Genomic DNA, 11,094 nt, shown 5'->3' on the forward strand with positions numbered 1-11,094 from the left:
GATTCGTTCAGGATACCAAAATGATTTTAACGAGGTAGAGAGGCCCACGAGAGTGGTTCAGAATACCACCCCTGATGAAAATTTATAACGTTTGCCATGTGGGGTATTTATTTTTTCTACACGCCAAACTGTACTTTTTATATTGCAACAATGCAAAACATAAACAAACATACAGTGACAGTTCAACTACTTTTGTAAATGATAAGTATGCCCCGGATCTACATGTCCTTAGGGATTTTGTTTATTTTTATAGAACCTCTGTGAAATACCTACTGTACTCTATAGAAATTTGCATACGAACCACAGCGTCCCTAAATGTACATCTTGCGCGACAACAGGAATCATCATTTGAAGGTATGTTTATCTAATTCGGTATTTTAATCAAACTTATATATTGTGTACGGTTTAAACCTACCTTACGAGTTTTTTCTCAAGTTGTTAATCATTATAATATTTATAAATTGTAAAAGGTTAAGAATAAGCTAGTGTTAGTAAAAAATAAACAAACCACCAAGCCGTTTTCCCCGGGACGGCCAGAGGATATACAACACACATGCGTTTGCAGTCATACAAAATCTCATGCATGTGTGCTGATTTTTCCAACTTTTGAAGTATTACCATATCCGCAGTGGTACTGCAATACCGCTACTGCGAACTGTTAGTTTTAATTGTTGATATTCGTAATGTAAATAATTATTATGTATGTAAATACTTATCGTTTCAGCGGTATTTTTGTTTGGTTAAAATCGCAAGTAATACATTAACAGCTTTTATGTTCCCATTTTTTTTTTTTTTGATAATTAGGCTTCCCGCCCACTAGGCAGCCCGGCTGCCGCAGTCAAAATTTTGCGCAGCCAGTTAAAGCAGCCAGCCTGACGGCCAGTCCAAATAAAATGGATGGGGAAGATGTTTTTGTTTACATTTTATCTCGTAAGAAACGCAAACCAAAAAGAAGATATTGAATTCATCCTTTACTTGAAAGGGTTCATTTCAAAATTATTTTATGGATCTTCTGTATCGAAAGTCATTGCAAATTCGTTTCATAAAATACTTCTGGCTGCTACGACAAGTGCGCGGAGACTGAGGCAGTCACATACATTTGCTTTGTCTCGTTCTGGCTGCAGGCAGCCAGTTGGCTGCCGTGCACGTCAAACGCGTTCTAATGGCTGCCGCAGCCAGGAATTCTTGGCTATTATTAGTGGTTTAGTGGTGGTATTTCAATTTTATTTATTCATATATATGTACATTACAAAATAGAACATCTTAATTCACACATATAGAAATAATGAAAATAAAAAGGTAAAATTAGGTATTTATAAAAATAACACAGGTATACATAATATCCAGAAAATAATATTTTAAAAAAGTAAGAGAATCTTGTAACGACAAACTCCCTCAGAGACGTGAAAAATTACAAATGTTTATTAAGAAACAATGAAAGACAATTGGACATGCATACACATAAGATATTAAATTTTGCTAAACCCATCACCCTTTATAATAGCTCACAGCATGTGTTATAAAAAGGATACAATATTATTAAGGTTATTGTATTATAATATAATTTATGTTATGAATAGTGGTGTTTAAATATACCTTTGTACTAAAACTAATATTTCATCAATATTAATAATAATAGTAGTAAATAGTAAGCTCTATAAATGTCTAGACTTTTAATGATATTATCTTCTAAAAAAAATCTCATTCTCTTTTAGAACATCTGTAAATAATTTAACCTTTATAAGTGTATTTTTTCAGATTATATTAAACCAGTAAAGCGGATCCTTCGAAGGGACGATATCGATTGGCTATTTAAATTTATGCTGTAATGGAATATATGGATATCAAACTATTGGATATATTCGTCATCTGCTTGGAGGTGGGACACGTTGTTTATTAAGTAATTCAATTTTTTTTGCACTCTTGAAAATTCTCATTTTAAATTGTAATTTACCAAAAAATGAAAGATAAGTGGTACTTAAATTCACAAATCTGAAATAATCAGTAGCAAGATTCGTCGCTACACCTTTATGACTGATATCTTTATTATAAAGATAAATCTAAATAAAAAAGGATACAATACTTCAGTTATTATTATATAAATTGTAATATATATATTTTTATAGTTAAGATACCAGTCTGGGTATTAAAGATGTTGTAAAAACAATGAAATATCACTACCTACACAGTTATTATACATTTGTATATTTAAATATCAATCATCATTTATTTCCATATTAAACTATTTATTAGATTTGCTTTAAATAATACCCAATTTGTTATTTTTTCAAATGTTTTTTTATTACCAAACAGATTAAGAGCCAAAGTACATAAGAATTTTTTAAAAATAAAGTAAGTACTATTAAAATATCTTGTATTAGTTTAAAATTCATATTATATTAAATATTTTCTCTACAGCTCACGTTGGCATGTCCTAACAAAAGGAAATTTGTCACCATATGGAAAATACAAAGTTATACCATTACATATGACATCGCTTATATCATTTTGAATATTTAGAATTAATCAGCTTACACATATTTGAATTGCAATATCATAAACACAATACCTAATCTTCATTGCGTTGTTACAATACTTATTAGGAAAAAATAAATGTTTGTATTTTTGGTCTCACTAACTTCACACATATTTAAGATTGTGTTAAGTATGTAAAAAAATCGAGTGTTGGATGTTTTGATGAATTATCAGTATTTAAAATTTCATTATAAATTTAGTATAATATATCATGTTAGAGAATACTCCTTATTATATCAAAAACTAAATTCTACAGAAAAATAAATAAATAATATGTTAGCACTTGTTTCATTTCCTTTTATATTGAAGCCAAATAAAGGTACCATGTGTAAATCTAAATACGCATTTCTATTAGCTCCTTTTGTTTAATAATATTGATCCATAATCAAAACGTTGCTAACTTACTTACTTACGGCTCAATGGCCTTTTACAAGATTAACAGTGTATACAAAAAAAGAAAATAAACAGGGGAGGCTAAAAAATAACTAGTAAAAAGTAGATAATAATGAATTGACCAAGTGAGATAAACCTTAAAAAAATCAGTGAAAAATCGTGAATGAAAAAATAAAAAGCAAACAGATACAGCAAAACTCCAACCGTATTAATGAGTGCCAGACGTTATCACATAAAAACTTACTTAAACACGTCCAGCAAAGTTGATTGCTCCGATGGATAAACATGGAGCCCATCAGTGTGCTTTTTTATTTGTTATTATATCGCCTTTATTTTTTATTCCCTGATAACGATCCTGATATTTTGCAATCCAGGTGACTGGAGCTTGGATAAACGGAGTTCTGCTGTAATGATATATCATCTAAGTAATAAATATGTGTACTCTGTGCCTAGTACGAAACAAAATCAGAAAAATGTAAAAATTAATCATGTACTTACGTAGGTACAGACAGTTGGTCTCATATTTTTAAAATGGTACATCATAAATTGTCCATAAAGATAATAATCAGAACAACAACAACAACAACTATTTCATATAATCAGTCAATTAAAATGTTTTCCAGATATACCAATCTATATGCTCAACGCAAACATGCCATTTTTGTGATTTCCAAACAAAACACATTACAGAGGAGTTAAGTGAAAGGCTCATATTATATATGAGCCTTTCACTTAACTCCTCTGTAATGTGTTTTGTTTGGAAATCACAAAAATGGCATGTTTGCGTTTATATTTCATAAAATGGCAACAAAAAAAACATAAATTACAAACAAAATTCATCTTTTTTATAAAAGGTGTTTGGAACTCAACATCCATATTTTAGAGGTTTGCCACTGACATTATTTGAACTTATTATGGCCGTTTTCACACATGCCACGCAAATCCATACGACCCGATATTTTAAATCTGTTGGGGTGTGCTTAATCGCAAACGATTATTATCTATTGATAGTTCTAATAACCGAATCAGATTATTCCCGTAATCGACTTTTTATTTATGGATAATGCGTTGTTTTTTCAAAATACTTATGAAGTATGAAGAATGAAAGAAAAAATATGAATTAAAAATATATAATATAAATATGCCTATTCTTATAATGCATTATTGTATAAACTAACTAAAAAAATACATAAAAACTTATGTATTGGACTCGTAATATTATTATTATTGTGAAAACTATTTTTTATACTATACGATACTTTGCAGGTATTTTTTTGCTGTCTTATTTCTAATGGTATTTCCTTAAACTGTCCAGCTCGGTGCATCAACGAGTTCTGTGTCTTCGTTTTCTTACTAAATGGCAGCCTTACTTCATTTTTATTTCTAGTTTCATATCCGAGTTCACACTGATTAGAAAAAAACTGTGTTCCCTTTCTTCAAAACTTTTGTTCATTTTGTTTATAAACACAATAGTTTTGTATTTAGCTTTCAATGCACAGGAATTTGGTTCTATGGAATTGAGATTTAGTGTCAAAAAATGATAAATTATTGAAACTGAACTAAAATTATGTTTCTGTATAAAAAACCAAACATGTATTTTTAAAATTGAATTTCATATTTGAAATTAATCAAGCAGAAACCTTAATTATTGGCAAAAGAGCAAAGATAGATATATTTTTATTTGGTTTAGGTGGCATTGATTTGTTTTACTATTTCATTAACTAAATAAAAAAAACACAGTGTTATTTTTAAGTATTCAAATATATTGTTAGCTCTAGAGTGATTTAGACAAGTAAAAAAATACCAAACGTATTAAATACATTTAATGAAATTTTCATAATGTTCCTTTAATTGTAAAAAACATGACTAAATGAGTATTTTTATTCACAACGTATTATTATTTAAATTTTGTTTATATGTTTTACTTATAGTTATTCGCATATATCGTAAATCTGCTATTTTTTATTCACAAATGAAATGATAAATTAGGAACCGTTAAGTCAATTGCACAGAAAATTAAATGAGCTGCGCTGCTAATTAGCGTATTATTGAATAATATATATCGTCTTCATAGCAATCCCATCCCGCCTGACATTTATTTATTTATTTGCTTTACAAACAATGAAAAATAAAATACAGAAACACTGAAAGAAAAAAATACACTACTTATTTTTCGTCAACTACATGTAAACACTAATGAAATACATATATTTAAACAAAATGAACAATATAACCCATTATTTTATAATATAAATTAGAAAGGGTATAAAATAAATACTTTGCACTTTTTAGTGCAGTTTTAAGTTTTAATTATTCGGAAAATATTGTTTTTAAATCCATACCAATTTTTTTCAAAAAAATCGGATAAAAAATATTCGATTATATCAACAGGTTTTATAATATTCATAAGAACATCTCAAAGAGTTTTTACGAATGTGTTGGTGGAAAAGTGATGTACCGCCATTATTCGTTTTAATTAGCTTCGATAATAATATCGATTTATCGTTTATAAAAACGGATATTTATTTATATTAAAATAAATTTATACATACTTCGGTAAAATTTAAATACATTATCACCAAACCCTTATCAGAACCTAATGGTGCATAGGCCAGTGCATTGTTAATTTGAATGTATATATTATTTGAATCATTATGTTGACGTTAAAAAGGAATAATTGCATAGAACAAACATTAACTTATGCGAGTGTAAGAGTCCTTGTTTACGCCTTTAACTTTAGTAAGCAGAAAATCAACTATCAACAAAATTACCAAAACAATCAAATTATCAAAAAAAAAGAATTAAAAATACTTTTTTTGTAAACCACTTTATGTGTTCACACAACTGATTAGTTTCGGCTACAAAACATTTCCCTCTTTGAGGTTTTTTAACAAGTAAACATACATAATACATATATTCGGTTGTGTAAACAAATACAGTGGATCACAAAACAATATTTTTTATTCTCAAATCAAAATTATATATTGCGATGATCCACAATGTTAGATTTACAAACATTAAAAATAATACAATGACATTAAATTCATCATCATCAAACCCTTATTCGCACCCTATGGTGCATAAGGTACTGGAGGTGCAAGTAATGATGTACCGCGGGAAAATTCCCGAGAGCGTAACTCCCCGGAGCGGGAGTACATTCCTCCACATACCAAAAACCGTTTTAAAGACTGTGGGTCTTTGGGTCTCTTCACTGCCCCTTTCACTGTGAGTTTGGAAGATTATATGGAGGGTCTTAGTCGGATATTGTCATTCATCCTTTGAACATACATATGTATATTGCAATCATAAATGGTAGCAAAACGGTATTTACTTGTATCACAATAAATTAGAGATGCAAGGCGGTAAAATTACCGCAGTATTTTACGGGAATTTTCGGTAAAAAACGAATATGACGTACAAATTTTTATTTTTCGAAGATATAACAAATACAAGTAGCTTTGTTTTAAGACACGTTACATGACAGTGAAAACTAGGCGTAGATCCGTCGAGTGATTGTCGACATTTGTTATAAGTATGGGACGTTCAAGGTCATTCAGTATGTACTTTTTTTTACTTTTTTTGATAAAAAAGGTTATTTTGTTTCGAAACTTAGCTGGATCGGTGGACATAATGCCCTTAGTAAAACCTTAAGTGTGTGACCTTAAACGACCATCTCTCTTGCCACAATTTTGTAAAAATGATTTTTTTTGCTTATAATTACATCCCTATAGATTTTATAAAAAAAATGATGAAAAAAAGAGATGATGATGATGACTTTTGGTAGGTCAACTATCAAATAATTAGTAAAAAGTTAGTGCTAATAGCACTTTTCCGCTATTTTGATAAAATGTATTTGATGTTCAAACGCGTATCTTGAAAAGTATTGATCTCACGAAAAAAAATAGTACGATTTTTAGTAAATTTTTTTTTTTTAGACTTTAATATATTTTTTTTCTATAAAACCTACTGGGGCGTAATTAGACACAAAAAACTGATTTTAAGCACCATTTTTTCAAAATCGTGGCATGAGCGGTGGTCGTTCAAGGTCACAAACTTAAGGTTTTACTAAGGACCCTATGTCCACCGATCCTGTTAAGTTTCAAAACATAATAACCCTTTTTATAAAAAAAGTGAAAAAAGTACACATCGAATGACCTTGAACGTCCCATGCTTCTAATAAATCTCGACAACCACCAGATGGATCTAAACCTGGTTTTTGCAGTCATGTAAAGTGTCCTAAAACAAAGCTACTCGTATTTGTAATATCTTTGAAAAATAAAAATTAGTACGTCAAACTCGTTTCTTACCGAAAAATAGCGTAAAATACCGTATTTTATCAAAATCTGGTAAAATTCCCGTAAAATACCGCGGTAATTTTACCGCCTTGCATCTCTAGACACGGTATGCAAGTAGATTAATTAGTTCTGGGGAATCAAATTTAATAAAGACCGAAAGCGGTGGGCAAAACTTTCGTATATTGGAAAAACTAGTGATAAAATTGGACAAATAATAAATAAAAATAAATGCACTGCAGCCTTTTACAATAATAATTCCTTAGCTAATTTGTTGGTAAATACTAAAGACAAAAAAGATAAGTTTTCCAACTCAGGAACTTACCTTCTTAATTGTAACGATTGTAAAAATACATGCTACGTAGGCCAAACGGGTAGAGCCTTTAAAACACGCATAAAAGAGCACATACAATCATGGTCTAATAATAAAGATAATTCAAATTTTGCCAATCCTTTAATAGAAAACAAACATTCCTTCGAATTAAAAAATAATGTAAAAATAATTCATATTGCACCCAAAGGCCATAAACTTGACAAATTAGAAATTCTCGAAATTAATAGATTAAAAAATAAACCCGACGTAGAATTACTTAATGAACAGATAACACATGTGCATTCTCCATTACTTTACCCATTGTAATATAATTTTACTAATGACTTTTTACCCCTTGTTTTTCAGAAATCATTACAAAACCACACTCACGAAGGATGGGACACCAACAATAAAATAAAATATTTATTTATTTATTTATTTATTAATTAATGAAATCATACAGTCTTTATATAAACAACAAGGTACAAAAGAACAATTTTAAAAAGTAAGACCAATTACAGATTTCATACTAATGAATGCAGGAGGAGAGGGGAAAAATAATTTAATTCTAAAAAAGTAAAAATAAAAATATTCCATAAAAAGTTCATTTAAAGGAGAAGACATTGTAAAGCTACTCTACTTTCCTCCCTCTCCCTCTGCTTCCATGAACATTTCAATTTAATTGTAAAAAAAAATCACAAGTAACAATAAAATTATTCGATGCAGGTAGTAGATGTAGGTAAGTATAAATTAAGAGTTGAAATCAAATTATTAAAATTAAAAGTAAAAGTTAAAATTAAAATGAAAAGTTTAAATTAAAATTAAGTTAAAAGTTTAAATTGAAAGTTAAAATTAAGAATTAAAATTAAAAAGTTAAAATTGAAAGACAAAATCAAGAATCAAATTAAAAGTTAAAAGTCAAGCAGGAGATAAATTTAAAATGTCTTTAACTGATCTGATAAAAATATGGTATTTACAATGTAGTATGTCGATGTCACTAAAACTGTCATTATAGGTAATCTGTATTCTTCGTAGAGTGCTATTTCTTAAATAATTAGTCATTGACTTAGGAATGTCGAAGAGTACAGATTGACGAGTTCTACGGACAGGGACTCGATATGAAATGCCTCTAACAATTTCTGGGCTATCAATTACGTTATTAACAATTTTGTATAGAAAGCTCATATCCAACATGGTACGCCGAGTTGCGAGATTTTGAACCTTGTGAAAATTAGCTGACTCAGTCCTACTTGAGAATGAAACATTATTTCTGAAATCTAATTGTCTAAGAAAATAATTTTGAATATGTTCAATACGATTTTTGTACGTATTATATTGAGGATTCCAAATCGGCGAACCAAACTCGAGGACACTACGTACATATGAAAAAAAAAGTTTTCTTAATGCGTCAGTTCTTGCGAAAGGTTTGGTTGATCGTATGACAAACCCTAACATTTTGTAAGCTTTTTCTACAGTATTTTCTATATGTTTGTTAAATGTAAGTTTACTATCAAGTACAACACCAAGGTCACGGACTTCCGTAGAAGAATTTATAATTAACTCGTTGATTTTATACGAATAATTAATTTTTTTAGAACGAGTGCGGTAAAAAGAAATTTGCTGACACTTTTTAATGTTAATAGACAATCTGTTTTTAATGCAATATGTGTTTAATCTATTAAGGTCTTCTTGAAGATTTATACTGTCTTGATCATTATTAATAGGTAAATATACTTTCATATCATCGGCAAAAAGACTGAATTGTGCGAATTTGAAACATTGACTGATATCATAAATATAAACATTGAAAAGGAGTGGCCCGAGGTGTGAACCTTGGGGCACTCCTGATGGTATAGAAGAAAAGTTTGAACAGAAGCCACCGATTACAACAGATTGACAGCGATTTGTCAAATAAGAAGTAAACCATCGCAAAAGATCTCCGTGAATACCCAGATGTTTGATCTTTAATAGAAGGGTAAGATGGTTTACTTTATCAAAGGCTTTCGCATAGTCAGTGTATATAGCATCTACTTGAGTTTTATTTTCAAATTGAGAGAAAATGTATTGAGTGAATACTGCTAGATTAGTTGTTGTTGATCGTTTTCTAAGAAAGCCGTGCTGCTGTTCGGGAAAGTTACGTGACAAATGAGTATAGACCTGATCATAAACAATTTTTTCGAACATTTTACTAAATACTGGAAGTATGGAAATTGGGCGATAATTTTCAATGCAATTTTTATCCCCACTTTTATGAATCGGTACAATATTTGCTTCCTTCCATTTGCTAGGAAATAATCCTTCCGATAGTGATTTTTTAAAAATAAGAGCAAGAGGAAGAGACAATTCATGAGCGCAATTAATTATGAATACTGGAGGTATCCGGTCACTACCAGGGCCTTTGTTTGCATCTAGCATTCGAATGTATTTTAAAACAATGTCTTTGTTAATGCAAATGCTACTTAGATTATCATCGGTAATTACATTGCGTTGAGTATAATCTAAATTAAATGAACTGTGTACGCTTGTTTCTCTATCAAAAACAGAATTAAAGTATTTATAGAATGATTCACATACGTCATAACAATTTTCAATAGTTTCACCAGCATAAGTCATTACTTTTGGAATAGCGTTATCTTTTTTTTTTTTTTTAATGTATCCCCAAAAACATTTACTGTCTCTATTTATGTCATTCTCTGTTTTTAATAAAAAGTTTCGATAGCAAATACCTTGAATTCTCTTTTGTCTAGACCTAAGAAGTTTAAACTCTTGATAATCCATAATACAGTTTGTTTGTTTCCATTTTTTGTGCATCTTACTCTTTTCCTTAATTACATTTATAAGAGAAGGGGTGTACCAAGTTGGGTACTTTTTGTTTTTACTTATTGTTTTTGGAACCAAGTCTTCAATTACTTCGTAAAGTGTATTATAAAAGCAAGTTAAAGCGTCATCCAAGTTTAAAGTAGAGCATAATTGAGTAGGCCAATCCGTTTGAGAAAGACGCAGTTTTATAGGACAGTAATCCGCCTTATGATACAAAAACACTGTATGCAATCGATCGATGAACCGATGAGTCGTTGTTTTTTCTAGTTGAACATTAACCGTGGGGTGATGACTATCCTCCGTTACCAATGAAAAATCTGAACGCAATATCTTTATATCTCTATTGCATAGTATAAGATCAAGGATCCTTCCATTTTCATTGAGAATGTGATTGTATTGATTTAGGCCTGTTAAAGCCATCGTGTCAATAAATAAAGTTATTTCAGCATTACTTGAGTGAGATGGGAAAAGGTAATTATGGCCGATACGTTTACTCCAAATCAAGTTGGGTATATTGAAATCGCCCATAACTATAAAATCATCCGTAGCGAAACTGTTACATAAATCACTGATTGTGTTCGAAAAAGAATGAAGCAAACAGGAGTGAGTCGACCCACCGGGGATATATGTACATACGATGTGTGTTTTTTTACCAGATACTCTTCCAGGTAGAACAACCCACACAAGTTCATTGATGGTATCGATACAATGTACTTGCTTTGCGCAAAATTCAAGACGGAC

General features: G+C 30.0%; 2 long non-coding RNA genes across 2 annotated transcripts; one reads left to right on the forward strand and one right to left on the reverse strand.

The window, feature by feature from the left end:
- Positions 1 to 6: 6 nt before the first annotated feature.
- LOC148270561 (uncharacterized) lies at positions 7 to 11,076 on the forward strand. The gene is made up of 3 exons (XR_015825361.1): positions 7 to 354; positions 1,759 to 1,879; positions 7,900 to 11,076. It is a non-coding gene; the product is annotated as an uncharacterized LOC148270561 (long non-coding RNA).
- On the reverse strand, positions 2,859 to 3,593 carry LOC148270562 (uncharacterized). The gene is made up of 2 exons (XR_015825363.1): positions 3,427 to 3,593; positions 2,859 to 3,332 (listed from the first exon to the last, which is right to left on the reverse strand). It is a non-coding gene; the product is annotated as an uncharacterized LOC148270562 (long non-coding RNA).
- Positions 11,077 to 11,094: the final 18 nt, after the last annotated feature.

This window comes from Micrasema longulum, unplaced genomic scaffold (assembly GCF_059751315.1).
Source record: "Micrasema longulum isolate JH-2025_06_02 unplaced genomic scaffold, ASM5975131v1 h1tg003725l, whole genome shotgun sequence".
In the NCBI taxonomy this organism is placed as follows: domain Eukaryota; kingdom Metazoa; phylum Arthropoda; class Insecta; order Trichoptera; family Brachycentridae; genus Micrasema; species Micrasema longulum.